Source organism: Bombus huntii, chromosome 5 (genome assembly GCF_024542735.1).
Source record: "Bombus huntii isolate Logan2020A chromosome 5, iyBomHunt1.1, whole genome shotgun sequence".
Classification (NCBI taxonomy): Eukaryota; Metazoa; Arthropoda; class Insecta; order Hymenoptera; family Apidae; genus Bombus; species Bombus huntii.
Genome location: NC_066242.1, coordinates 11,343,293 through 11,359,374, shown reverse-complemented (window position 1 = coordinate 11,359,374; position 16,082 = coordinate 11,343,293). Strand labels below are relative to the sequence as shown.

General features: G+C 35.4%; 2 protein-coding genes across 13 annotated transcripts in view; one reads left to right on the top strand and one right to left on the bottom strand.

Moving 5' to 3' along the window:
* LOC126866137 (tudor domain-containing protein 1) overlaps positions 1 to 16,082 on the bottom strand; it is a 308,571-nt gene that overhangs the window by 26,459 nt on the left and 266,030 nt on the right. The window contains exon 1 of one of the 12 annotated variants that reach the window (XM_050619320.1): positions 8,922 to 9,033. The exons of the other annotated variants lie outside the window; for them this stretch is intronic. The gene's annotated coding sequence lies outside the window, so the exon portion shown is untranslated. Of the gene's footprint in view, positions 1 to 8,921; positions 9,034 to 16,082 lie in introns of those variants that run through there. 12 annotated transcript variants of the gene reach the window in all.
* LOC126866161 (uncharacterized) overlaps positions 1 to 16,082 on the top strand; it is a 117,104-nt gene that overhangs the window by 13,939 nt on the left and 87,083 nt on the right. The gene's annotated exons all lie outside the window — the stretch shown is intronic.

Genomic DNA, 16,082 nt, shown 5'->3' with positions numbered 1-16,082 from the left:
ATTCATTTGCAGTTCGTTCTTGCAATAAACATATTTCAGTTGAGTCATCCGTATCGGGCCACGAATACAAATCGATCGAATGCAGAGAATATTCATGATAATTATTATCAATAATTGGTCTTTAATTATAATAGGCAATGCTCCTTTTAATTATTGGCGCTAATAATTCATTCAGAATTCATAATTACCATTTTTTAATCTATAAATGCGTTCATTGCCACACGACATCGTTCTCATCGAAAACGGACCTCATATTGTATGATAATATTTTAACCGCGTTATAGATTCGAAAATCCCGAAAAAATTAACAAACTCCAACATTTTCTATGTATAAATCTTTTTCTCTGCTTTAAAAAAGTCAACTCACGACTCTATACAACTATAAGGTAGCATTTTTTGCCAACAGGATTCAATCATTCTTTGACAATTTTGTTGTAAGAAATGATATGTTGTTTAAAAATATTTTCCACTAAAAATAAAAACATCATAGAGTTATATTATTTAAACGTACAAACAGTATTCTTACTTCTGGTAATAGAAATTTCATCATGTGTAAATTATTTCAATTACAGAGAAACAAGGTTGACTCGTGGATGATTCAAAGGATATTAATTTCTAAGGTTAATTCTTGGACAGCGTAATAACACGACGAAGAACTAACTCACGATGAACAATTTCGAAAATAATTTTCTTTACCCTTCAGATTCTCTAAAATTTGCAATGTTATATTTACAAACGGTTAATAATTGCAAAGGTTCGATAACTTTAAATCCAAGCTTCCATAAAAAATGAATATATATATGAAAAAAGGTAAAAATAGAAAAAGAGCATTACAGAGTTTCCTATCGCGAGTTTTCGGCGGAAGATGAAGGATAGAGAACGTCTGGACGCAATCGGAATCCGGATCATCGACAACTGCCGAAATTGCCTTCGAAACGGCATTAATCGACCGCGATAAAAGGGAAATTCGCGCGCATGGGTATTAATTCTTCTCTGCTCGTGGCCCTCCCCTCTCTGGCTGCGCGAGCGATGCATAAATTATTTTAATAAATCGTGCGCTATAACGCGCGACGTAGGATCCCCGTCGAATCCAATTAATCGTATCACATATCCAGTCGCGTTCCAATTAAAATTTCGCAAAAAATACTTTGCAACGTTAATGCTTGTGCGAACAGCGCGTGACTCATCGCTTATGCAATTCTCTCATAGAGAATATGTGATCCACCTCCCTCTCCTTGTGTCACATGTTTCCCCTTCCCGATATCACTCTCCTTCCTGTGGAACTGTGTCTACAGAAATATCGAGATACGTTCAACTCCACACGAAATTAAGATACTGGCAAAATTCAAGTGACATCGTTGTTCGTTTAAAATGACAAATACAGCGAATACGATACTAGATACAAGAATATCGAGACACTTGCTCGTTAAACTTATTGAGAAACAGCAACAAGTTTTTATCTTTATCTAGTATTTTACTTGGTAGGTAGGCTGCAAATATTTATGCATTGGTGAGAAATTTAAAAGCGCCAGCGTATGTACAGAATTTATATAATGTGCAAACATATGTAAAATACTTGGATTAAAACGATCATTTTTAGTAGGTGAGACAAGTTTCCATTTAGTTCTATTACTTTTCATTCGTGTACTTTTATTTCTTCAGTCAAATTGATCAAAATATAAAATTGCATCAACGTCCGCACGAGACACACGACGAGACGAATGAAGCAACAAATCTACGACAAAATAGCTAGAAACCAAAAGCATCGAGAATCGTTCAATTTGTATTAAATATCGGTAGGAATCCTAATAAGTTATGGTCAGCAGTGTATTTCCTATTTTCCTTCGCTCGAGTTGGACAAGCTCTGCATCGAATTAAGATATCCACAAAAGTCAAGCAGCATTATTCTTCGTTTGTAGCCGCAAATTCAGAGCACGTAGTCGATCTCTCCTCTCATGAGGAGAACACTGCTGATACGGGGGATATACGAAAGAAAGGACCGAGGAGAATATATTGAGTGCAGAGGAAGTCCATTTCATTGTGCACAGGAGGTGGTATACTTTGGTCTTAACGTGCAAGGGGAAATAGGAAGAGCGAGAGTTTGCGTTAAACTTTGGAGATATTGGAATTCGTCAGGTGAAATTTTGTTTCGTAATTTATTACGATTATTCTGGAACTTCCAGAATATAGGTCGTGAAATGGAAATTTTGTTTGGGATATTAACTTACAAGCGGACTGTAGATTTTCATGCATTTGCAGGAGATTTAAAAAAATGTGAAAACGTACAGAACGCATAGAAAAAATATTATAGTACTTAGGGAAGAAACAAAATCTTTACTTTCACGCTTTTAATTGCGTTTATAAAAATATAAATTTTCATAAAAATCTGCGGTTTACTCGTAAGTCATACGTCAAACAAAATTGGCTTTATAAGTCGCTCGCAACTCTTGCAGTTAATAACATTTACGCACCCTCGAGATTATTCAGGTTTACGCAAGCATTTCTACTACTTATGTATATTTATGAGCGTGCTGCCACCGACTTCGTTAACCGAATCTCTGTCGGTGCTAATGAGTTTTGTATATCGTTCAATTTTTTTATCGGATCTGTGAACACTTTTAATATTTCAGTACTCGAGCTTTCGTAAATCGTACCAATCTTACTGACTGTCTAATTCCGCACGCTATTCATCTTATGCACACTAATGGGATTCACCCAATTACATCAATAAGTGAATAGATATCTATTGTTAAAGTTTCCATTATAGAAGATTAACTGTAAGCTCTAGAAATCTATTTATCAGATCATCGTACCGCGTCGGTACATCTTTGATCGCGTACGATCGCGGCCACGCGGCTTGTTTTTCCTTTCACCAGATGCGTAAGCGTCCGCATTCTGAATGACTGTGTATACCTACGGCGAATTCTCGCAGTGTTAACACGCGTTCATCCGTGGCGAGTAGGTTGAGGATCTGGAAATTCGAAGGCTGGTTACGCATAGCAGTAAGAGATTGCGAATAATCTAGGCTAGTTGATCGGCGTGGAATGTTAATTTCGTTATCATACGCTTTATCGCGTGCCTCTCCGTTGAATCGTTTAATCGATCGATGGTCAGCCTGTCCTTCTATCACGTGCTTTTTCATACGATTTTCCCGCGTAGATCGCTCGTTACGATAGTTTCGGTACGCGACTTTTATATGATTGTACGATAGCCAGCCTCAATTATTCGAATACCACGAATATATCAAAATAGAATAGTCCGAGTCACCTAAGCTTCAACATATTAAAATCTAAAACTTGAATTTTGCACAGAATGATGAAACTTGTTATATATTATGAGACAGGATTACTCTTTAATATAATAATTAGACAACGAGAGAATATCGTACATTTCAGGTTAAGCAAGGAAAGATACTTGTCTCGAACAGACAATAAAATAATTTCCAGAAATAAAGCGATATACAGGCACTACTGGGCTATGATAATTACAATTGAGAATATTAATTAGCATCGGTTGAATGAACTTTCCTTTTGACAACTAGAACTTATGTCCCGATTCTAACTAACGAAAAGATACTAACAGCTCGTTTTTATTTCGAAGCATTGCGATCTTCACGGATTGAAAACACCATCTCTCGAATGTTTAGAAATTCCAAGAATACAAGAAGACTTCGTTTATCTTCTTCTTTCTTGTAACTTACGTAAATCCTAAAATAGTCTTAGTTCTTGCATCGATAACGAAGTGGATGGTCGTTGAAGAGAATGGAAAATCTGCTCGGCGAACTAAACGTTTTCCAATGCAAATTTCCGACACGCTCGGCGGAAAACTGGCTAGCAAGGTCACTGACGAAACCGTTTCCTCGATCGAGGCAAGGTTACACGATCATAAACCTGGATCGACCAAGGTGGCGGGCAAGGATTTCCAGTTTCTGAAACTGGAAGTGTTCACGGTGTACTGGGATCTTTCGACTCTTCGATTTATTTCCTGCATCCCGTTTCTCTTCCCAACCTATCGTACTTCTGGCTTTGCGAACGTACTGCGAAGGTTACTAAACGAAAAAGTACAAAAGTGTTGAAGGATAACAGGTTCGACACGCTCGAGATCGAAATTACTATATCATCCTTTTGACGAGAAATTTGACCATGAAATAAGTCTTTATTTTCATCATCTTTATTTTAGCTTTAACTCAGTTCTTTGTTATTCGCATTTATTTCGTATTTGTAAAAGAATTTGTTTTTTTATTCATATTTCTAAATGAGTTAATTACACGAGGTGTCTGACCACAAACGAACCCTTTTTCCTTTGTACGCTTATATCAATGTATCTACTTCACGTACAATTTCTTTGAAACTTTTCGATTATTCTTTCGATTCTTTCGAAATTCAGTTAAAATAATATTGAAATTCCATTGAAATATTTTTCCAACTCCTTTAAAATTTCTTTAGGGATCTTTTAAAATTTTCCCTGCCCAATTTTTACCACATTTCTATGATTTTACCAATACTTTGGAAATTATCTTAAAATTTCTTTCGAATTCATTCGAAGTTTCTTTCAGATATTCTCGAGATTCTTTCGAAGCAGGATTCTAATTCCTTTGAACCTTACTTCAAGTACTCTTTGAATTCCTCCATAATTCCATTCGAATTCTCCATAAATTCCCTCTAAGTTCCTTTCGAATATATCTCCAATTCCTTCAAAATTTCTTCGCAAAATATTCTTTCAATTCTTTTGATATTTCTTTCGCTTTTCCTACATCCTTATTCAATTCTTTCCAATATCAGTTTCAAACAAAAAATTCATTCATCCATCTCGCTGTAACAAACTTATTGATATTTGTTCACGAGTCCCTTTTGTCTCTTCTCGTACAAAAAGAGGAAAATATTTGCCGTCAGAGGAAGTTCAGTGTCGACCAGACGAATTTTCAAAGGAATTGTGACGATAGAACGAGGTCAAGAGAGGGAGAGATGCCTGTTGAACAGACGGTAGACGGATGTCTTCGCGCAAACAATAATTTCATCCGAAATCATATTACGCGTGCTGCGTGTATTATGTCAGAACTTTCGCGAGTTTTCGTCACGACGTGGAAACTTGCCGACGTACCCGTTGAATCGAGATATTCATCCCAACGTAACGAAGTTTCTAAGACGGCAAACGACCTGTGTGTGCCCATCCCCGCCATCACTCGTGGAATACGTCCGCGAGATCGACTTTAAATTACGTTCATTACAGGTCCCTGGTGGCGTTGTTTCATACGGAGGCCCGTGAGCCAACGGCGCGACGACTAGCAAGTGGAAAATGTTGAAAAAAAGTCTGACGATTCTATTTATCGAGTGGAATTGAGATTAAGTTACTACTGGAAATGTTTGATCATGTTGGATTTAGTTAAATCGTGCCATAGAAGATATTTGATTATTGGTTGATATAATCGTGCGATGTCGAGGCTTTTGTGTTTGTAGACGAAATGTTTCGTGACAAAATGTCCTTTGTGGGCTATTTTACGTTTGTGTTTGCAATTTTATATTTTTATGAACACTTTTGTGAAATGAATATTTTTGTACTATTATTTAATAACTTTGACATCTTAAATAGTCCTTCAGTTAACATGTAATAAATTGATATATGTTTCGTAAATTATTTTCAAAGTAAAATATCATTGCTATGTTATAGAGAAGACATATGTTAGTGGGTAAGTTGGTTAAGAAACGTGTCTAACCACAGGCGATCCGTTTCTCCTTATCCACTTCTATTTATTTCTGGTTTTCTAATACGTAGATTAATTAATATCATACTTTAAAAGTTTGCTTTGATGTAATGTAAATAATCAAGTAAATCAAGAAGTATAAATAAATATCAATAAATAAGTAACAAAAATATTAAGCTAAAATTTTATTGATTATAAGTTATGTTTCCTGTTTACATTAATTAATTTTCCATTTAATAAACAAGTCTGGTGGTAAATATAATATTTTCCTATAAAGCGTGTTTCAAACACTATGTGACGAAAATTGATTGCAAAATCTTCCGAGAGCAGCGTAGAAATACGTTCACGCCATAATATATCAGCCCTTTCCATCTAGTGACATCATTTCAAACACGTCCCTTTCATCAAATTCCCATTTCTCTCGCGTTTTATTAACGATCTGTGCGTTCCCTTCTTCGCGTTTTCAAAATTATGCGACAATTACAAAATTAACAATTCTTTGCGAAAGATATTGATCAATTGAGAAATAAATATGAAAAAAATCATAGAAGTCAATAAAAATTTCACGCGAATCTTAGATTAGGTTTAGTTTTGATAGAAAATTAAAAGTACAGAAAATTTTCCGCGACTCTTTCTTTTATCGATATGTTACCTTTTCAAATATCCTTTTTCGACATATTGTAGTTCGAGAAAAATCGGAGATACTAATCATTTCCTCCGTACTTTCAAATTTCTCATAAACATATAAAAATCAACGGCCCAAATATTAAACTTAGCGACACCCTGTAGAAAGAGGTTGCGGCTAGGCGTTTTCTCTCATTGAAAGTTTATCTCGGAGCCGGTGGTTTAACAGGCGAAAGGCAGATTGCGAATTACTAGGCTGCGAACTAAATGAACCTACGAGGACTGTACGTCTCGATTCTAGTCCTCGCGGCAGTTTCAACTAATTCAGTTTCTTTAACGTGATTGCTTCTTAATTTATCCTTTATCACTGTTAAACACGTTCGAGAGAGATTCTGACACTACGTCACGTGGAAAGGGAAGATCGATCGATGATACATTGTCGAGTAACTGTCGAATAATGAACGATGGTTTATGAATGAAAGTACATAACGACGGTTCCATGGGCTTTGGAGAGAATTCGTGGTCATACAGGCTGTTTCGTAATACGTGTAACATATAGTAGTTTGTACTTTAGTAATGGATATAAAGACAATGGGAATATAAAGACAATGAAGAACGTTCTTATAAACGTGTCTCGTTTGACCTTGTTCCCGAGTTGAGATCCATTTTTACATTGGAGTAATTTCTGGTGATGAATTGAGATAGTATAAATGAGTTGCTAAATTGTTTGCATGTAATGGTAATCAAACAGGTAGAATTTCCGGAAACATTTGGAAGAACGTAACATTAGGCAGGTACTTGAAAAGATTTTTCGAAATATAAAGATAATTATTCGAAATTGTTGGGAGATCTAGAAATTTTATAATACAAATATTTCAAGTATTCGAGTATAAGGTAATCATATCTAATTTATTTCTGTGTTCTTTATTCAGCACTGGCAATGATTTAGCGAAGGCTAAAACATAGTAAGAAGAACTTGTTACCAAAGATAGGGAAATAAAAGGTATATGAGAAAATGGAAAGAGAAAGACAAGCTCTTAGCAAAAAGAATCTCTAAAAATGCATCCATGATAAATTACTAACTGGTCGTTTTGACTATTCTGATAACTTTAACATTAAATTCAATGAGAAATTGATCATTTCGAATGCGATCGACCTTTACAGGGTTGACTTCTAATAGTACAAACACTTTCACCCTTAATTTTTTCTCAAATGGAATACCTATACAATTTTCTATTATTTAAAGATAGATTTGTTCTTCAAGATGTGTATTTCTTCTCAAAAAGATTGTTTTAGTCCACCGAGAATAGAATGTCATTTGACATAGAATAAACAAGAAGAAATAGTTTCGTTTTCTTATGTTTTCTCCAACAGGAAACACGCGCGCGAAAAGGCAACGTTACGTTCTTTTTGCAAGCGACTCACGAGTCAACTAATGACTCGCTCTCAGTAGTCATTGTTCATTGTTCGACGATGTACGTGCACGTTGCGATAATCTACGCAACTTCCCTTTCAGGTTTTACACGTTTTACCTTGTCTCTACTGCCGCCAAAACAATTCTTCTTTATACGGCATACGAATAAAAGAATCTCGAAATTAAACAAGAAAGTTTTTCATAATAATTCACGACGAAAATATGTAGAATTTTCGAACTATCTTTGTATGAAAATTATAAAATCATTATATATCTCTGGTCAAAAGTTTGCAATCACGACGTGTTCCGTAAAAGAGAAAAATTCAAAGAAAAATTTACCTCAGAATTCTACTATTTTAAAAAGTTTGTTAATAAAAAGTTTCATCGAAGCGAAGGATATTATTAAACGATTAATAACAAAGTAACAAGTAAAGTTAATAGCGAAGATCCAAAGAGTGGCGAATATTAGTAGGCGAGTTGGTTGTGCAACGTGTCTGACCAAAGACGATCTGTTTCTCCTTATCTACTTAAGTATGCATTTGCGTCTGGTTTCCTGATCTATTACTCAAAATCATACTTTCATATGTTTACCATTGCAACTTCTAATACACTGATCGTTCTTAATTTGATTTACGATGGAAATTTTGTTAAGACGTTAGAAGATATATGTTTGAAATTTACGAACTGTGGATATTATCGCTTTAAAATTAGAAAATTTATTTTCGAGCATTTGTTTCAGAGATGAATGAATATCTAGAAATATAAAAAATATTAAAACTCTAAATTATCACGACGAAACTTGTTCATCTCCCAACTATCTCGAAGCTTTCGTAAAAGTTCAAATTTTTAATAAACTAAATATCTCGAAAGAAAAAATTTTGCTTTCTGTATGTGCTTCTTGAAAGCAAGATCACGAGTCAATGATATTTAATCATTCAAAGTGCTAATGGAAATGCATCTTTAGGATTATATCTCGCAACGAACTATGAACTTTGTATGTAACTTGGTCTATAAGCAACTACGGCTAAATGTATGTGTGTGTGTGTGTGTGTGTGTGTGTGTGTGTGTGTGTGTGTGTGTGTGTGTGCAAGTAATTAAAGATAAGCTCTCAAAGCGTTACGCATCAGCGACAGTTTATGAGAGATCATTTGGAAGAATAAATTAGGAATGCGACAAACTTACGTGATTACGTAGGAGTTAATGAAGTTATATATTTCGCGAGGTAAACGCGGAACGAAGCAGCTACTGATAGCAGCTATTTATATTCACCGGTAATTTATGAGTTTTTAGTGACTCGTTAAATGATGACTTACCTGAAACAGAAGAAAGAGACGAAATTATTATTAAAATGGAAACATTATCTACGAACATGATTTATTTCGTTATTTTAATAATTAAACATTTATCTGGTGATGAAGATATATTTTTACAAATAGGCGTGGGAATAAGGATATTTTAAAACAACGAAAAATTACACATTTGTTAACAGATAAACATATCTTAATAGCAACACAATTGTTATTTTAACTTTCCCTGTTCCAAAATTCAAAAGTCTTCTACAGGCTTTACGTTTCTCTTTTTATCTTTTCCGTCAATGGTATTAAATCCACCTTACGACAAACTTAAAATTGATTTTTTAAAAATCGCGATCCAACATTTATGGTATGACGTAAAATGGTATAACTAAATGTATAACCACGTCAGAGTATACAAAAAGAATACCCTGAAACGTATAAGTCCGGAACGGAAACGCCAGCAAGAAACGTACGAAACGCATATCTCGAGACGAGTGAAGGTGTTTGCGCGATTTTGCCTTGTCATGGGGATAAAGCGCGAAGAAACGTCGAATTTAAAAGGCTCCGATGGTGCGCGTGACTGGCCGGACGGCGTCGGAGTTAACGTTATTTCGAGAAATGCATGGCCCGCCGTTGCTTGTGCTTGTTTTTATCGTCTCAAGGTATAGTCCTTTATAACAGTGCCTTGTATGGACCCAGCAGACCTTGCACGAGACCAAAGTCACGTGCAGGCGATACGAACAGCAGCGTATAGTTCGGGAACAGCCAAAACTAATGATCGAGAAACAGACGTCTGATAATTTGACGCAGGTTCCATAACTTGGTTTTCGAATATTCTTGGCTAACATCGACATCCTCTGATCCGTTCATCTTTTATTTGATCTTTCGAAAAGCAGAAGTCTTATCGAGTATCTCTTTGTTTTTTAGCGACGATACGAAATGTGAAGTTTCTATTTCCTTAATCCTACGATGATATATTTAAACGTAATAGACGATTGAACAATGATGTTCTATAATGATAGCTATAATTAGCGAATGAGGATGACCCTTTGCATCGTAAATCTGATACAATCTTTTTCTACTATTTTCAAGAATAGTCGATATTATAAATTTTAAATAGATATATGCAAAATTTCCTTTCCTGGTATTTGTCTTAAGTATACTCTGAAATACTTTGATTATTAACACTAGAATAACCAATTTTTATTCGTCAAAGAATAAACAGAAATTGTTACAGTCGATAGAAAGTGTAATTATTCGGAAGTTTCTACCTTTAAAAAATAATGAATATTTTTCTGACGCAATAAATTCTTCCGGTAGCGTATATGGACGAACAACAATACTTTTGCCACATGGGAAATACACCTATTTCTTCATCTTCATCCTATTCCATTCTTTACGAATGGGTTTTCTCCATTACCTATTTACGGTTTGGCCATTTCATTTTTTCATCTTTACCCGAAAATGTCGAAAATGTTCTCTCTCTCTCTCTCTCTCTTGCTCACTCACTCGTAAAATTGCGCAGGCGATATGAAATCGGTATATAGAAGACGTTAATGCTGTTTGATAACTTTTGTCGGCGTGCGGGCCCTGTATTATCGTAAACTACATTTAGCGACGTTTGAAAATTATTTTCATACGGATTTCGTAGTAAATTGCAGTAAATGAAATGTGCGCGTTGTGAAAGGTGCTTTCAGAGAATCTCGCCGAACTATTTAACCCGTTTTGCACGAAATTGGTAGTTAATGACGTTTGGCAGCGCTGCGATAAATTCGCCCTGTTAGATACTCGCAAACGAACAGGATTATCCTCTCTGAAAAAGAATGTTTCACAGCATTTTTCTCTGTCTTTCTGTCTGTCTGTTAATCGAAATGCTCGGAATTTTACACAGTTGCGGCATTTATTAGATTAGAAGACCAACGGATTTCTACTCCACAGTGAAAAACACTTTCAATTACAATTTAATTGCGTGTATGTATCTCCTTCTACGCTTATCTTCTTCTATGCTTACATCGTCCTTGAAAAAAAAGAGGTATCAATATCCTACTTTTTCGCAGATTTATATTTTCACTATGTATTTTGACTATGCAATTTGCATAGATCTATTTCGAATCTTGTAGAATTTAATTTATCACGTATTTCAATTAAACGATCGTCCTTGAACGTAGTCGATAGAAAGTAGATGAAATTAAAAGTTAGAGGAATTTTTCGGTATAATAAATGTAGGTTTACAACCAATTGTATTGAAAAAACGAACAAGCTCAACGCGTTAAAGAAAATAAATATCGCGTAACATTTGTAAAAGCGGCCACTTTGAAGATTTCATCGCAATTAACGCGAGCGATATTAATTATATAAACGAAGGGTGGAGAATAAAGTTGGGTTTGAAGGTTTTAACAGAAATTAAAGACTGTGTTTTCAATTGGATGCTCCTTCATCTTCCGTTTTTTCCTCCTTTTTTTCTCGCTTTCGCGCCAACTTCGAAATAAATCGAGAATCTCGCTCGGGGGATGAAAGCGATGATCGCAGGGACGCGTTAATCAAAGGAAAGCGATTATCGATTAACATAAAGCGCTTTAATTAGTCGGCTCTAATTGATCTATTAAATAACACCTGTCGGAGCGGCTCGTCTGGAAGAAGTTCGTGCAGCTACCAGCTGTAAATTAACGTGTTCTCGCCGCGTAATAATAATAATTGCGCTCAATTTACCTTTCAGCCTTCTTAATTATTCTCAGGAACGCTCCTTCGTGTGAGCGCGAAGGATACTTAAAAAGCGCGTTAATAACTCGCCCCCGATTTTTTCTTCATGGCCTTCTTCTTCTTCTTCTTTTCCACTGTTGTTACTTTCTCTACAATTAAATAAACTGAACGACGACCAGATAAAGACCGGTCAGAAGCGCGGAAAATAAATTGTAATTTTTGTGCTTTCGTTAACAGAATATAATTAGATACACGATAATTAGTATATTAAATGATATACTTTAATATTGGTTCAGGTAATTAATGGTTTTATTTGTTGTATAACATGAGAGGTATTTATGAAAGATCTGAAACTGCAGCATGTGAATTCTAGTTTTCTCGAAATATTTGATAATAAAATAATATCTAATAATAAGTAAAATACTTGTTAATTTCAGTTATTAATTTTAATTGTTTATTTGTTGTACATTTGATTATGACTTGTTATATTTCTTCAAATGTTTATGCATTTGCAATAATTCCGATACCTTCGACACACACTAATTCCAATAATTTGAACATCAAGAACATCAAACAAATTGAAATTCAGTTATTTACGAAAGTCTTACTCTGTATATTATATGAAAACCACCACCATATCTAATTAGTTATTTATTTCATTTAGTTATATATTTGTTATATTATCGTATTTCTTCGACTATTTACTCATTCACAGAGATTTAACTAAAATATTAAATAATTTCCTTATTTATAAATCGCTTATATCCTCAAATATCTATAACACTCTAGTCTCATCTATTTCGATAGTTCTATTAAATTCGTTTGAAATCCATTCGAAAGATTCACCTGTCTTTCACTAACATATAATTTCATGATTATAGAAACTCTGTTCGCTTAGCGAATGATTTCATCAACAGGTTCGTCAAAATGAGAATCTGCATGAAAAATCGTACTCTGCTCGTCATTAACAGCAGCGCACGCGATCTACCAATTAATAAAAATTAAACAAAAATTAAACCAATCAAACAGAGAATTTTTGGATACACACACTTTTACCGTACAAGGTACATCTGATTGCAAGGATCGATGATAAAACAAAGCGTAGCGAGTTTGGCGGATAGCAGGTACATGTTACGAAATTGGGTAATGCTCGTTCGGTCGGATAGACCTTTAGTTAGTAAGGGAATTGTAATTTCTCGTCTGGAATTTCCAAGTCTTCGGCTACAGAGTCGCAGAGCTAGAGTTTAGCGTGAGCATTGTATATAGGTGCGTGGCGTCCCGAGAGTTCGCAATACGAACGGGTATTATCGTACGACACTCGAACTCGATAATTGGCTGGTAACAACGCAATGTATTAGTTTCTGTCTTTAGGTGGTTATACATACAAATTCTGATAACGAACGTTAATTCAATTTCCAGTTATAGTTTGCTCGTCGAGCCGGCCAACAGTATAGATACAACGAGGGGGGATGAAAAGTTACGACCGAGGGGTTGTAGCAATGGATCGATGATCGAATGGTTTCCTTTTCTTTCGTAGCAACCATAATGTCGTAGGTACTCTTAGCGCGAGAGTGACACGAATGGGAAAGAATTTTTTTTACAAATATTACTTTTGTATTTTTCTTACAAATATTTTACAAAAATTCCTTTAAAATGCAAAACAACATGCTTTTGAATATAAGAAGATACCATTTCGTCGATCAGGATGGAACGTAATTTCTCTCGGTTTCAGAGATTATCATCCCGAAGAACTTTAATCGCTTTAAGATCGAATTTGTTAGGACCAGAAAAAGATAATTGTTTGTAACTTTCCAATACGTTTTAAAATATTAAATCACTGACTGACGATGTTAATAAATGTTTTGAAATTCTCGAGAAAAATAAGGTACGGTGCATACGCATGGCCAGTGTATCTTTGTATTTTTTACTCTAATTACAGTTTAAGTCGTTAAAGAAATAATTTCGAAAGCATCAGAAATTACAGAACGTCAGAACAAATTACAAAGAGGCAGCGAATAAATGTTCCTTTTTTCATCTTGGAGAATTAAAAAAGTAAAACATGATGGCATCTTGACAACCTGTTTAATCGAGGGACACGAGTATTGCATCACGAGGATTGCCAAAATAAGACGAAATTAATCGACTTATCTCACGACTGGCACAATTTATACAATTAATTTATACCATTTGTTATTCCGTACGAGCACAATCAACGTTTAACCCTCTTTTCCACTTCACTCCTCTTCCCTCTTTTTAGATGAAACGGATCGTTGCGAAATCTTAACTGATCGAATATTTAAGTGAACGGGTCGCGTGATTAAGTGGAACGATTCTCGGCGACGATTTCTTTTGAAAAGCAGACGTTATCTACCGACGAGTAATTAGCGAGTGATTGCTAAGTCATCGCATTGGAGATAATTGAATAGAGAGGTTTATTAACAAGTTAATAAAACTCGACAATGGATCGGGTTTGTAAGATCGTTTAAGGGATCAAGATTCTTGAAACTTGTCGGAAATGGACTTAAGTATTCGATGGTGGAATTCTGAAACGTGTACTTAAGTACACACATGTCCACGGGCATCGACTAAAATGGCTATCGAGGCTTTTGGTAAGCAAAATAGCTGACGTAATTCTTATTATGTATTCGTTATGCAAATAATTTGTCTAAATATTATAATTCTTCCATACGATTCTAACTTTGGTAATTTATTATCTTCTGTCTAATTTCGTCAAGTGTATTTGTAAATTCAAGATTATTATTATGACATATTGATCGCGAGTTGCGGATATTTCGAAACAACGATACAAAATTTTGAATATTTCAATATATCGACATCGTTATAATTTCCACCCGTTGACGCAGCTAATGATAAGTGACGCGTAAGATAACAAACAATAACAAGAACATAATAAACGAAAAAAGAAAATCAACCTTTATACAATTACACCTGTATGAAATATATTTGTATTGTCGAAAAATGTATGGAGTTCCTGCAATTTTTATTATCTACGGTCTTACCTTCTTTTTCTTTGCTCTAATAGAGTATATCGATAAAACTAGTAAAAGATATCGACAAGCCAGAAACTGGAACCATCAAGCGAGAAACAAGTTACATTTCGAAGAGGCACACAGCGTGTCTCTCGTGAAAATCTGATAGATTTCCAGTCACGCGCCACTCGCTACCGTCGAGTGTATCAATCTCCCCATAGATCGGACCCGGCCCGACCAGAACACAGTGGGACGAAATAAATGTAATGGAGCTGCTGGTGTACGCTGGCCTCGTCTGGTATACGCGATTATTCCGTGTAATCGTATTATTCGAGATAACACAGCTTTCCGCAACCTCGACACAATGGGTGTAGTTGGATTTGAGTGCACGAGCACGCGTAGCACCGAGATACTTGCCGTCACTCGCCTTCTCAGGGGAATGTAAACACGTGCGAACTGTTGAGAATCGAGAACCGTGCCGAAAATACCTTGCAGGGGTTCTGATAAACGTGTACGAGAGGAATCGATGGATTTGGCGATTTCCAGATTTCTAAGACGCACGTACAGTTGCTGACGAAAGTATTTGAACACTTGGAACAGCCATTTGCGAATATACTATGTGTATTATACGAAATATTATTTTTGAACAACAGCTTTTTAAAAGCTTGACATTGTCTCTAGATGTAGATGAGTCTGAGGCTGGTTATTAGCTATTGGAGCATTCGAGTATTCCAGATTGTCGAGAGAAATGATGTGAAAAATCCACAAGGCAGAAATAACTTTCGTTTGCTGGACAGATTTTTTGATACGATCGGCTCCAAGCGAGTTGGAAGCTGTCGGAACTTGAAAAAGACTGAACGAAATGAGATTAACGAACGCGTAACATTTTAGTTTATACGATGCTGTGAATAATTATAGACTCATGTTTTGTGTTATTTCTCTAACATTTTCAAGATACCTTGTCAAGTGAAATTGTTTTCGTAAAAGGGAAAATCGAACGTTATAGGATGTTACAAATTTTAGGGAATGTTGCATGGTGAATTATTGTCTCTCATGGCTGAAGTAGAACACAAGAAGACAATTTTTCAACAAGACAATGCTTTTATTCATACATTCGCTAGCATAGAAAAGTGGTTTCAAGATTTCGGAATAGAATTATTATCATAGCCAGCATCGAGTTCCGATCTGAACGCGATCGAGAACTTGCGGAGAATTCTAACAAGAAAAGTTTACGATCGGGAGAACCCACCTGTAGAAAATATCGTTAAACTTAAAAAAGAATAAAATTCGCCTGGGCGAATGTTCGTAGCGAAATTTTAAATAAGTTGGTGGATAGTGTACCCAACGAATTAACAGAG